We start from the raw sequence: 12922 nt of genomic DNA, 5'->3' as shown, positions 1-12922 counted from the left end.
TGCCGGCGGCTTCCCCAGGAAGGTGCCGGGGGGCGGGAGGGGCGCAGCGTGTCCTCGTGGCGGGGGGCGGCCGTCACGCGGAGCGTGCGGCGGGAGACGCTCTCACTCAGGGCGCGCCGCGCCCACCCACGGGCGCCGCGCCGTGCCTTCCCCCCGCGCGGCCGGGGACCTCCCTCGCGGGACGGCGGGGGGGCGTCCGGGCTGGCCTGCGCGGCGCGGGCGGGAGCTCCCACCCGCGGGAGCGGGGCCCTGGTGCAGCCCGGGCGGGGGCGGCGGGGGGCGGCTCTCTGCGGGCAGAGCTGGCTGCGGCAGCCGCCCCGGCGGGGCCCGAGGCAGGGCCCCGAGGTCTCCCGACGCGCTGGCTGCGCTCGGTTCCTTAGTTCTTAACAAAGCCTCGCCCCTGAGCCGGCTCTGCGCACCCGGTGCACGGCTCCCGTATCGATCTGCGCTCCAAGGAACAGGAGTTAGTTATTCCGTTTGATTGGAATTTTGATTTATTTCTGTGCCACAGGTCTCCATATACTTTACAGGCATGAAAAGAGAGGTCCAGAAAAAGACAGAAGTTTGCAGCATGGAGGAATCTATAAGAATCACAACTCACGTGTTCCTCTATGGCATTTTAGCAGGGTAAAGAGCGGCTTACAAGTTTCATGTTATTCTTTCATTTTAAAAGTATAAGAAACAGCAGATAGGATGCTCGATTAATGTAGTGAAGGTTGTCACTGTTCCTTCTGGAGACGAGCTGTTCATAAGTTCTTGTGAAAAAGGAACAAGACTCTTTTCTTCTAAGAGATTTGGCTGGTCTCAAAAGTCATTAACAGGAGCTAGAATAACATATCGGTTTTTTCTTCCGTGGGGGTTGCCAGAACACATACACGCTGATGCTGAGGATGAAAGTCTGATCTCCTCCCCACATTAATTCCCAGACCAGCTGGTATGGAAAGCTAGTGCCTGTGCCACCTTCCTGAAAGCGGATTGTTGAAAAGCCTGATTCGAAGCCCAGCAAGCTCAATGGAGATCTTAGTGTTGACTTCTCTGGGCTCCAGATCAAGTCCTCGGGCAGGGATGGGCAGAGCTGTGGTGCCGAAAAGCGGAGCCCGCTACAGCCACCGTGCTGCAGGTGCAAAACCAGGCTGGGTGGGCTGTGAACGTGGGTCCTTCGCCGCCTTTTCTAGTATGGAGCATCTGTGTGTGCAGAGACGCTTGCAATGTAATTAACAGGAAAAGAAAAAAACCCTCACAAAACTCTCCAAGACCGAATTTCTGAAATGAGGCTTTTAGTGGATTTTCAGCACTGATGGGTTTTTCTTAGATAAGTGTTTTTCCCATGTCTGGATTCCTCTTGACAGATGCTGACACAGTTTAGGTTTCAGACAAAGATTTTAGACAACATGTTTTTAAACTGGGTATTATCATCTTTCTCATTTTGCATGCTGTGTGTGTCACTCACACCTTATTTAAAAAAAAAAGAAAGAAGGTTTTGTTTTCTGCCCACTTCCAGTCACCTCTGTGATCTCCTGATCCTGCCCGTGGCTCCGTTCCCACTGTCCCTTTCGTGCCTGGCACCACTACGGCCACGTCACGCCAAGCCGACGGCTGGCTCCCGGCAGCTACAGGATGGGGAATGCACGGGAGGGACATGGGACGCAGAGAACATGCCTCCTGCTAGATTCAGAATTTTGTTTACAGGTAAAAAGGTCACACACTGATGTGCCAATAATTCAAATTTATTGCAAATCTAAGGTTTTAATGGTCCAGGCCAATTCAACAAGCAGCTATTGGTAGTCCTGTTTGTTACAATGATAATAACACTTTTATTTTCCAAATGATCTAATTATTGCTAATTCCAATTAATAATGCATTTAAAATTGTTATACATGAGCTTCCTGACACCTGTCCTGTTCTCTGGCGTTAAGTTCACCTTTTCTGCATGCTGTTAGAGCGACCAGTTGGTGTCCCCAGTTCTTCTCTGGGAAGATGGACTAGTCTCCAGTAGCTGTTACTACCAAGAATTAAAAAACGATAATCCAGACGTATCCTCAAGCTCAGCTGCCCGTTCCTGGGAAGCTGAGGTGGTGCTGGGGAGAGGTAACTCAGCGTGTGCCCTCTCCTACACCGCCCAAAGCTGGAGCCGCTGGCGGCCATGGAGCCACGTGCGGGGCTGGAGCGATGGGTCCTTGTGCTCCCTCAGCCTTGACGGGATCACTTGTCCTGGCTCTAGCACACACCCTGGTCCCCAGCCACATCTGTAACCTCTGTCAAGGCAAATAAATAGTAATGATAACGTAAAGATTTTTTTTTTTTTCCAGTTTGGATATCTGCCGTGAAGCAGACCGAGCATCCCAGCTTGCACCGCATCAGCCAGAGGCTTTTTGAGAAACCAGTGAAGGTCTTCCTAGTAAACAGGAGAAAAAGAGAGCTAGATAGAGATAGGAATTCCTTCTGTGGGAGGAAAGCTATGTACGTTTGATGTATGTGTTTCCAGGGAACCAGTTCTTTGCTCAGAATTTTGTATTTATTGCTTCCCAGGGTCTCAAAGCTGCTCCAGTTCAAGGCTGTGGCAAAACTCCAGTTGCTTTCAGCAAAAGCAGAATGAAGTCTTGTATTTACTATATGGAGTTTCTTGCCTGAGGGCTGTAGAAAGGACATGCTGTACATTTATTATCATTACAACGAGATGATCTGGTAGGCTTCTGCCTTTTTTTTTCCCCCCTGAAGTCATTCTCATCACGACTGTGAGATTCCCATGCAGCTGAAGAGTCATTTCATTATCCTCTCCTATTTTTCTTGCCTGGCACATATTATTACTGGCTTTAATAACTGCAACTATGTTCAAAGAGGAAAGCTATGAGTTTGTCTAATCAAATTTCCAGCAAAATACCAGGCATGTTATCTTTCTCCAGGTGCAAATTATTTAATTACAGGTATGTGCTAGAGCCTCTTGCAGGTTCTCTAGCACTCACTGGTTGAAGAATTAAGACTTGATTGATTACAATTGCTGCATCTAGCCTTCCTTTGTACAACAATAATCCTTATTAACCCTCCTGACTGGGGACAGAGACTCTTCTCTTTGCAGTTGGTCCCGCTATTGCCCACTTACGCCTTACCGCTTGCTTGGTTTCTGGATTGAGGATAGACAAGAAGCTGGATGCCCACTACTCCTCCTGGCTTCTCCTCTTGCCCTGGGTTACTGCCCCTCTGCTCGGTGAAGGGGGAAGAGGAAGGGGTTTGTCCAGGAGCCTTCTCCTTCTCCACCCCACTCTCTCTGTACGCTTTCCTGGTGGCTGAAATGGACCTTCCACGCTCAGCCGGCCTGCGCACAGCCTCCAGCAGGTCGAGGTGATTCATCATCCACGGGTCCCAGTGCTGCGGCGGGTTTGATGTTCTGCTGCAGTCAGTGTTCATGCATGTGCCTCAATGTCCGATGAACTGAACAGCTCAGATAGTTTGCAACCTGAAATCCAAGCGGAGGCTAACATCATTGTCAGCAATGCTGCCAAAAGCACAGTTGAAAGCATTTGATTGAAATCAGGCTATTTTAAAGGAATTCATAGCAACAAAATGAGTCTCCCTTTGCCTTAAGCTTCCCATGACGCTGATGCTTTGACTGACGTTGACACTGCGCACTCTTGTCTTTGCTCCATGCCAGCCACCTCCTGTCCCATGGACGCTCCATGGAGCTGCCAGTCCTTTGTTTTCCATGTCATTAGACAAGTGTCTCTTTGGTGCTTGTCTGCTTTTTTACCTGTCGAAAACATTTTAGGAGCAGGAATGGCTGTGCTGTGGAATAAAATTGCTTAGAGTTTTCTGCCTGTTTTTCTTGGGCAATATTCAAGTTACCTGCCTGTCTCTGCAGAGGCTTTGCAGGCTGGAGATATTAAAGACATTCAGTATCTTTCCTTCTTGTGTCTTACTTTTAAATGTCAGAAGGTCTTTTTCTTTCCTGTAGGGCTAGATGCCCTCTAGACAGATGAATTAATAATACCACAGATACACAGGCACCAGAGGCATTGTAACTTATGAGCTGCAAGAACTCCTCTTTTTGCTCGCAAATATTGGTGTCTACTCTGTTATCACCACCAGATTTTAAGGCACAAAAGATAGAGCTGAGTCCCTGAAATATTTATTACCAAGCCCTATACCTACATGCGCTGTTTAATGTGCACAGATGGGCAACGTGTAGGTCACTCACCCCTTCTCGCTCCTGAGACACATTTAAAAAGCCAGCTCAGGTTTACCGAAGGTGGCTGCAGCACAGCCAGGGCTTGAATTAATAACTTCAAAACTGCAGGGCAAGATCTTCTGCACCAGACTGCTTCCCTTCGTCTTACTGTCGCATCTGGGCTCGGCTCACGCAGCGTGGACTACAAGCCTCCCTCCAGATGGAGCCACTCTGCAGCAGCCATGCGGAGGCTTTCCTAACCTGGGATAAACATGCCAGATTTCTAAACAACTGATATTTCACATTTAAAACAGAAACTACAACCAGATTTTAAATTCATCTGCTATCTTAAGTCAAATTAAAATTCAGGTGGCAGTAACTGGGAAGTGCAAACTAATCTTCCAGTGACACTCAGGCACAATTTCCCCAGGGTCAGAGTGTGATCTAGCATTAGCTGCCCATTTAAATGGGAACAGTGCTTTCAAACACATTATTTCAGATTAAAGTCTGCCATTAGCACATATTCTAAATAGCACTTACATTCATCACAAGCGAGTGGGTGGAGGGGCAAGTTTTACAAAATGGGCTTCAATAGGAGAAATAAGAAAAGAGCAAAAATGCAATAGCAATTGCATTTGATTTTCTGTGGACAGTTACAATTTAGACTTTATTATTCAAAATACAAATGGCAAGTATGTAATAGCTACTAATAATGGAACTTCAGAGTGGTTGGAAAAGAAAGGCTTTAAAATGGATTTGATAGTCCTTGAATTTTCAGCTGAAAGGCTTGGGTGACAGAACAAAGAAAACCAATATGATGTTGTAAATCTGCCCTCTCCCTGAGCTGATGGGTATTGTCTAGTGGCTCCACTGAGGTCTGGATCTTCAGCCTTGATTTTTTTTTTTTTTTTCCTTTTTTCCTCCTTGAAATCACACAGAACGCCACTGACAGCATGTTCAGTTCCTGCCTGACAGCTGGCCGCATGATTTCCACTGTGGTCTGACAAACCAGCAGCGGACAGTGACAGCCAGCCAGTCCCTACCTGTGCCTCCCAGCGCTCCAGCCCGGCTGTTGCGCGGGTCAGCAATCTTCTGTCCTTAGATCGGAACAGCCCGTACGTGTGGGAAGACCAACCCCTCCGACCTTCTCTGAAGAATCCATCTTCCTTTGCTGTGGTAGACTTGGCTCCATACACCAAGGGGTATGTTTTCTTCTTAGGAGGTTCTTCTGTAGTTCTTCTTCACCCTCTGTGTAGGAGGACAGGACAGAAAAACAAACCAGCCAACCAACCATGTTTTCCTTAACAGAAAACTCATTGCTAATAAAACTGACTTGACAATGAGTGGAAAGGATAAGTCATTTCTTGTGTGTGATGTACGTACGACCGTCACTGTGCACGTTTATTTCTTCATCCCTCTTACTTCATCCCGGCTTACTCTTGGGTGCACCAGCCAGTGCATATTGCTTTTAGCCTGCCTGTGAAGATACAGAAACAGTAAACAGGGACACTCCCAAGTTCAGGTGAGACCATGCAAAAACCACATTTAGAACCACACTCCACTGCGTTCACAAGGAGCCCTGTTGCCTTTGATGAAAAGTTCAAAACTCGCTCACTTTTCACAGTCTTAGAACTAAGCCTGTCCACGAGTGCATAGCTGATTTGAGGCCAGAGAGCCGAAACTCTGCAGGCGAGACTTTGCGACAGAAACGCTGTCACTTTGAACCCTTTTGAAGGTGCCTGAGACCGGGAGGCAAGAGCGCCGGCAGACGCCGAGAGAGCTCTCATTTGCACCTCAGCCCCCACGAGCCAAGGAGGCCAAGCCTGACAAGGTGAGGAAAACTTAGGTAGCACCTTAGCATTTGCTGTACATTTTCCTGGCTTTTAAATAATGGCATCCTGTAACGGCTCATCATCTCTTTTCCCTTTAAAGGCCTGATTAATTTGAAGGCATGATACGTTTGCTGTCATGGCTCACATACCAAAGGAAGGGAGGAATGAAGGAAGATGTGGCTCAAAAAGTAGTGGTAAAATACACATTTACTTCAAAACTCTGTCCCTTTGTGCAGTTCTGACCAAAGGAAGAGAGGTGACAAAGCCAGAAGTTGCATAAGCCAGCAAAGGACGGTCATGCAGAGAAGCTGACAGCAACTGCAGCGTCCTTCCAAGCTCTAACTGGGTCCCAGTCACCCACCAGCCGCTGATTTGGGGACCTTAATGGGGTGGCAAATGTATCTGTGGGCAGCTGTAAACGGACATGTCAGGTCATTAAACCTCTGAGCTGTGGAGCTCTGGTGAAAGCTCACCCGCTCAGCGGGGAGGGATCTCTGCATTTCCCCATCTTCTGGATGGGGGAGAAAAGGTGGCGAAGCACCAGTGACGGGTATCTCCCTGCATCGCCCCGTGGCCGGCCGGCGTTTTGCCCTGGCCCTTTTCCCGCACGGCACGTGCGGAGGCTCGCCCTGCCGTGGGCGCAGCTCCGCCCGCGCAGCCCGGGGCGGCCAGGGCTGGGGCGCAGCCGAGGCAGAGGACGCAGGGTGCTGAGGCTCTGCGGGTTTCTGAACAGCAAAAAAGCCAAGCGCATCGGCAGCGTGCTCGCAGGGAGGACGGGGGGCAAAAGCCTTTGCAAAGCTGGGATTCAGCGGGTGGCGGAGGGGTTTGAGCAGTACATCGCTCTGTATTTGCCAACAAACGGCAGCAGAAGCAAAAACAATCAGGAAAGGAGCGGGGTTTTGGCAGTCACTCGCTCTGAAGCATTCAATATTTAGCTTTCAGCTAATTCAGTCAAAAGAGGTTATGAAATTATAATAATGAAATCTGAAGAGCATACTCCAAATGGCACTTCCCCAGGAGGTCTAAAGAGCTCAATTACAAAATTACTGATTATCATGCTTTTTAATTTATAAGTTAAACCTGCCTTACCACCAAGGGAACAGAAAATGGCAAATGTGGCATCCTTTCTAAAATGGGCTCCAGGGGCAATCCTGGTTATTTTACACCCAACTTCCCTTCCAAGCAGCCTGAAAAATAGGATTAATGCGCACGTGGAGAAATGTGATAACTGGAGGAAAAGTCCAGACACCTTCGTTTTAGAGAAAAGCTATCCTTGCTTGAAGGAGGCAACGTGGATAAGGAGGACCCCCTATGTACAGCCAGTTTGGGTCCCCAGGAAGGTTTCAGCTGGGTTTCTCAACGAAGGATTTTGAAGAAACGGAGCTGCTGCAGGACCGTGGGCACGGGGCAGCCCAACCAGCCCCAGGAATGGGCAAGCCTGGCAGAGAGCAATTGCCTGCCGGCTTTGCCGTCCCGGGATAGCGTCAGTCTGCGTGCATAGGGCATATGGACAACCACAGCAGGGCCGTAGGCTCAGAGAAACACTTCAGGGGAAACACTGCAGCGACAGAGGAATAGCTTAACTGGTCTGAAATGAAGAGGAGCATTTTTCAATGTCGTGAAAAGCCTCGGGTTTGCTGAGCAGTGCTGGGACTTTCCTGAAGGGCTGGCCTTCAGGTGCTGGAAAAATGCTGCAGTTTAGACATGTAGTTATGCAGCACCACACTTGCACCTCTACACCTTAAAGCAAACAAACAGCTCAGGGGCTACAGTGTCTTATCAAAATGCAGTGCTTGAGAAAATCGGCGCCTCAAAGCCTCAGGTCTAAGGAGCTAAATAAGAGCACTGGGGAGTGATCTCTGGACCTGGGACCAAGCGATATGGAAAGATTTCCAGAGCCGCTTGGAGACTTAGATTTCTGTAATAACTGTGGTGAAGGTAGTAATTTTCCATTTCTTTCCTTACTGGTACAGAATCCTAGACAATCCAGGCAAGAAATAAACACACAAACCACCCAGCTAGCATACGGCTGTAGAATACAGCCAGCCAGCATCCTCCGTGAAGACTGCTCCTGGCTTCAATTATTGGGCAAAAGATATTACTTGTGCAAACTTCGGCTCTTTTATCCGCAATATTTTGTACAACTTACTCAAATGGAAACAGTCGCGCAGTGCGAAGTTAAGGCCCATCAATACGCATTTCACTGCTGTGTAAAGTTGGGACAGATTATTTCCTCTTCACTACAATATTAGTATACTGTTTTCTAGGGGGAAAAAAGCATAAACACAAATTTTAAAAAGGCAGTTTTTCCTATTGTAGGTTGTTTCTTAAAAGATCAGGCATCCAAAAGAAACCAGAGAGCTGAACCTGGGACTGAAGTCAGGCACTGGCCGGTCCCTTCCCCTTCTCCCCGAGGAGCCAGACGGAGCTCCGCGCTCGGAGCGGTGCGGGCACGAGGCTCCTCTGCCGTCTGCCGCCTTCCTCCAGCAGCGCCCGTGGGCGAGTTTTGCACCCTTGCTGCTCTGGATTTTAAACTTAACTCTTCTGGAACTGGGATTGGGGAAGAAGCGCAGGAGTCAGCAAAACGGAAGGGAGCTACGTTACGGCGTACCACCTCGTCGGTTCATGGTCTTTTTGTCTCGGACGAACTGCCAAGGCTTGACACAGCTGCCGCCTGTGGTCTCGACCCACCAGCCTCGCTCCGCCTTCGGCCGCTGGAGCCCCCTCCCGCAGGGAGATCCGGACGGGCAGTGATGGGCGTGCATCCGTGGGGAGCAAACCCAGCTCCGGGCGCTCCCGCCCGGCCGGACACCCCGGAGATTTACCTGCACACACTCCCTCTGGGTTTGTTATCTCTAGGGAAATACCAAGCACTTGCCAGCTTCTGCGAAATTCCTGCTTAACTCAGCTTAAGAAAAAAACATGCAACTTTATTACACCAGAAGATTAGGTTCTCACAAAAAAGAGAAAAAATACCTATCATTAGCGAGCATAGCTAGTAAAGCTTCCCAAGCTGTCACACCGGCAGCGGGGGTCACGTCTCAGCACCACGGCTGGCGCGCGGCAGGAGCAGCACGCTGCGTCCCAGCTATTACCCTTCAGCTTGTGGGATTTCTGCAGGGGTCGGTCCCCCTCGGCCAAGGTGGAAAACGTTTTCCGTGCCACTGGGTTCAAATGAAACTTCAAAGTATTTTTGAAACTCTCAGGTTTCCCTCCGGATTCAGGGGAGCTTTGTTCAGCTCTTCGGAGCCTGTCGGAGCAGATGAGAGGCTGTTAGCCCTCTCTGAAGCTGAGGTACCTCTGGCACGAGGAGAGGTTTCAGGAATGCTGATCTCCTGCTTCTGTTCGACTCTTGCTCAAGGGACTGATCTAAATCACAGTCCTGTGGGGTTCTTCCCCTTCCAGATGTGAAAGCAAAAATTACGAAACCCTTCCTTACTTTTGTGATGCTTTGCTAAGGAGAGGAGGCACTAAGCGTCCAACAGGTCTGCTGCTTACCGCATGTCCCGGCTTCTCCCAGAAACTGCCTGGGATACGGGTGAAAGGAGCAGGGTTTGGCGAGAGGATGCTCACAGGGGACTGCCTGCTCCCTCCCTGCCTGCCCTCCCCGATGCACGCCGCACGGCACCCAGCGCCCGCCTGAGACTCCGAAATGCGTAACGTGGGGCTGCAAAGCATTCGACGTCAAAGAGGAGGAGACCCGCGCATTGCAGGAGTCTCCCGGTGGGCAAAAATACAGACGCCGAGCAAAACGCTGCTGGTGACGGCTTTTCCCAGGAGGAAACGCAGAGCAGGATTTCAAAGCCTTCGGTCGGCTTACTGCTGTCCTCCTCGGCGCCAAGGCCCGCGCCAGGACCTCTGGAAAGCCTGCCCGAACTGCCTGTTCATCAGCCTCCCTGGCAACCTGCTCCTCATGTCGGCGATGCTTAATTACACTGGGTGATGGGTTAATTTGTGTATTTGGGGCTTATCCAACCTGGAACTCAGGTCCTATCCATTTTTCTTCCACATTTTTCCTGTCTCAGCTGGTATCTCAGTCAGGAAACTTCAAATTGAAAAAGTCCCCTCTGCTTTTCTCTCCCTAGACTGAGGCACTTCCCGTCGAGCGGCCGTGGGGATCAGGTGGGTATCTCTTTCGAACATTTTTTCTTTTTTTTTGTGACTATACAGTGCCTGGGATTTAAATGCACATTAATGTTCTGTGTTTTGTTTCACTGATTAGCTTGGCAAGCACAGAAGCCAAACCTTTCCCAGAGGCAAATGAATGGCTGCAGAGGAGGAATACCAGGAACCTCTCTTTGTTAGCTTAAGAATACGAACACTTAAAACTGAAGAGACAGGCATTTCCTTTTCGTGTAGAAAATCTATTGCCAAGCGCTGGGCCTGGGGAGCAATTTTCCTCTTTCTATTCAGTTCATTTGTGCTAACCAACAGGGTATAATCTAAGTGAAAAAAGACAGTGCGGGTCAGTGGCCCTGGTCACCGATGTGGCTTGCTGGGGTGGAGGCACGGCCAGCTTAGACCAGCCTAGACTGATTCGTGGACCTGAACCCTAAAATCCTTCTGTGATGAAAAGAGTCATCTGTCGTCAGCGTCGGAGACCTCAGATGAGAGCAGAGATACACGGCAGGGCTGGTGCCGTCTGCTTATTTCTGCAGCCTAAGCCCCCCCCCTCTGGTTCAGGAAGCGATATTTGCCTGCCTCAGGAGAGGAGAAGGTGCAGCAATGGCTGGTACAGTTGGGAGCTGTGAACAAAGACGGGCCGATATTCTGCTTTGTGTGCCGTTCAAGTGATAATAAATTGACAGCTTCCCCATGTGCAAGAAGCTCATTGCCAGAAAAGGTTTGCTAAAGCTAGGGGTAGTTTTTGAGGCGGCTGTATCTCCACGTCTCCTAATCACGCCAGCCACTGCTTTCTGCTCCAGTCAATCAGGACTGCAATGAAGCAAAGGAAGCGACTTACAAAGCCACCTGAGTACCTTCATTGCCACAGCGAGGAGGAGGAAGACCTTAAGCAGTGCGATTCTTCTGCCAGGCTGCTCAGAAAGCAATTTTCTCTCTTCTCTCCTTAGTATATGATTGGGATCATAAATGCTGACAACGCAATTGAAAGGAAGATTTCAAAAAGAAAGAAAGAAAGTGTTGTGTGTATGCGTGGGGAAATAGGAACAGCAAAATAATAGCATCCTGTAACTCAAACCTTGCCACAGGTCTTCTGGTGCCTTTCTGCTCGGCAGAACCAGCTGTGCTCCAGCGGTGGCTGTTTGTCAGGGCTGGGTTAGCGGCAGCTGGCAGCTTCCTGCAGCAAAGCCGCAAAGTACCGCAGCTGCAGAGCACAGCATCCTCCCCGAGCTCAGAATTATTTCAGACTATCTGCAATTACAGCCAAAGGAAACTGCCTTGGTAGAGCACTTGCTAAGGCTGCAAAGCCAAAGACGCAGCAATTGATAAATGCCAGAGTGAAGATTTCTCGTGCAACTTGAATCCTTGCTGCTTATGTGTCTGTTTTATGATAGTCTTCATTTACGCAGTCCAGTACTATTTCTCCATCAGGACTTCTGTTTCTTCTCCACCAGGACTGGATAATGTTTATTTAATGAGCGCTTTATCAATATGCAGTTGCTTTCTGGAGATGAGCTGCCAGGGCATGACGGAGTCTTTCTGCTGGATGACACTCAAATTTCTTACATAGGCATTTTTATTCAAAAGTAACTAGTTGTCTAATAAAAGCTTTGAATCAATCTGTAGCTCTCACTACTGGATGCCATCCTGGAGATGCTGGGGTGGTCTGGAGATAAGCAATGAATATTCAAAACTTCAAATCTAGATTAAACAATGTTTTTTCTCCATGTTAGGTCATGCCTCCTTTCTAGAAGTCAATGCGTTAAAAGGAAAGCTGGTAAGTGTAATAGTACTTCAAAGAGCTTTAAAATCATTTCAAGAAAAGGTCAACCCCAGCCCTTGGCAAGCATTCGCAGTCCCCCCATGCACGGGTGCAGGCGCTGGGCTGAGCCAGCTCATGCTCCCCAACCCGGCGTGGTCCCTCCCTGCGCTCTCCTGCCCGTCGTGCTGCCGGAGCTGCTCACGACTATCGACCGCGCTCGGGGGGTGTGAATGGCACGGCTCTTGGAGCTCAGGAACGTTAACCAAGTGGTTTTGTATTCTCCTCCAGAAACACGACTGTCTTATGAAATCTTGCTTCCTCTACCAAATGCTGTACGTTATTCAGAAGAATATAAAGTTGGCTTTGATGCTGTTATCTGCGTTTGTTTGCCTGTTTCTCAAATGCTTTGAAATATGTGAGATCTCCTTTTACAGTCTGCATCAAAACACTCCCTTTCCTACAGGGCTCAGCAATTAATACTACTCTGAACTCTGAGACAAGTATCGAACATAAAAGGGAACCAGAAGACACAGGGCAGCTCTTCACAGGCTGTGAAAGTGCTTTTGGAGTTGCTGCAAGAGAAGTCTTCCTGGATGCTTAGGCAGCTTTGGTAGAAAAGAGATTTCCTGGGGATGTCCCCAGATAGCCTGAGCATTTGTTTCATTAAGATGCCAGGAAAACACCATCCCCGTTCTTACACTCTTCTGCCTGAGTGGTATGGAAGGACTGTCCATTTCTTCCCAAACCAGGAAAGAGAGAAACAAGTTTTCTTGAAAAAATTATAAAAATGTCTGAGAAGTTTGCAAGGATGACCAAACGGGCGTTGTTAGTCATGCTGACCTCCTGACCCCCTGCCTCGCTGGTGATGGGGTGTGCTGTTCCTTTGGTCCTTTCCTGCAAGCTCAGCCTCATTTGCTTCGTGCCCTTTAAAATAAACCAGTCCCCATGTTTTTATTTTTCCATATCTGAGCACATGCTTTGCTTTTAATGCTCTCTTAGCGTTGAAAACTGCACACAGACATTGATGACCATGCCCTCAAAAAT

Source organism: Calonectris borealis, chromosome 13 (assembly GCF_964195595.1).
Source record: "Calonectris borealis chromosome 13, bCalBor7.hap1.2, whole genome shotgun sequence".
In the NCBI taxonomy this organism is placed as follows: Eukaryota; Metazoa; Chordata; class Aves; order Procellariiformes; family Procellariidae; genus Calonectris; species Calonectris borealis.
The sequence above is the reverse complement of the archived record's forward strand: the minus strand, read 5'-3'. Positions refer to the sequence as shown.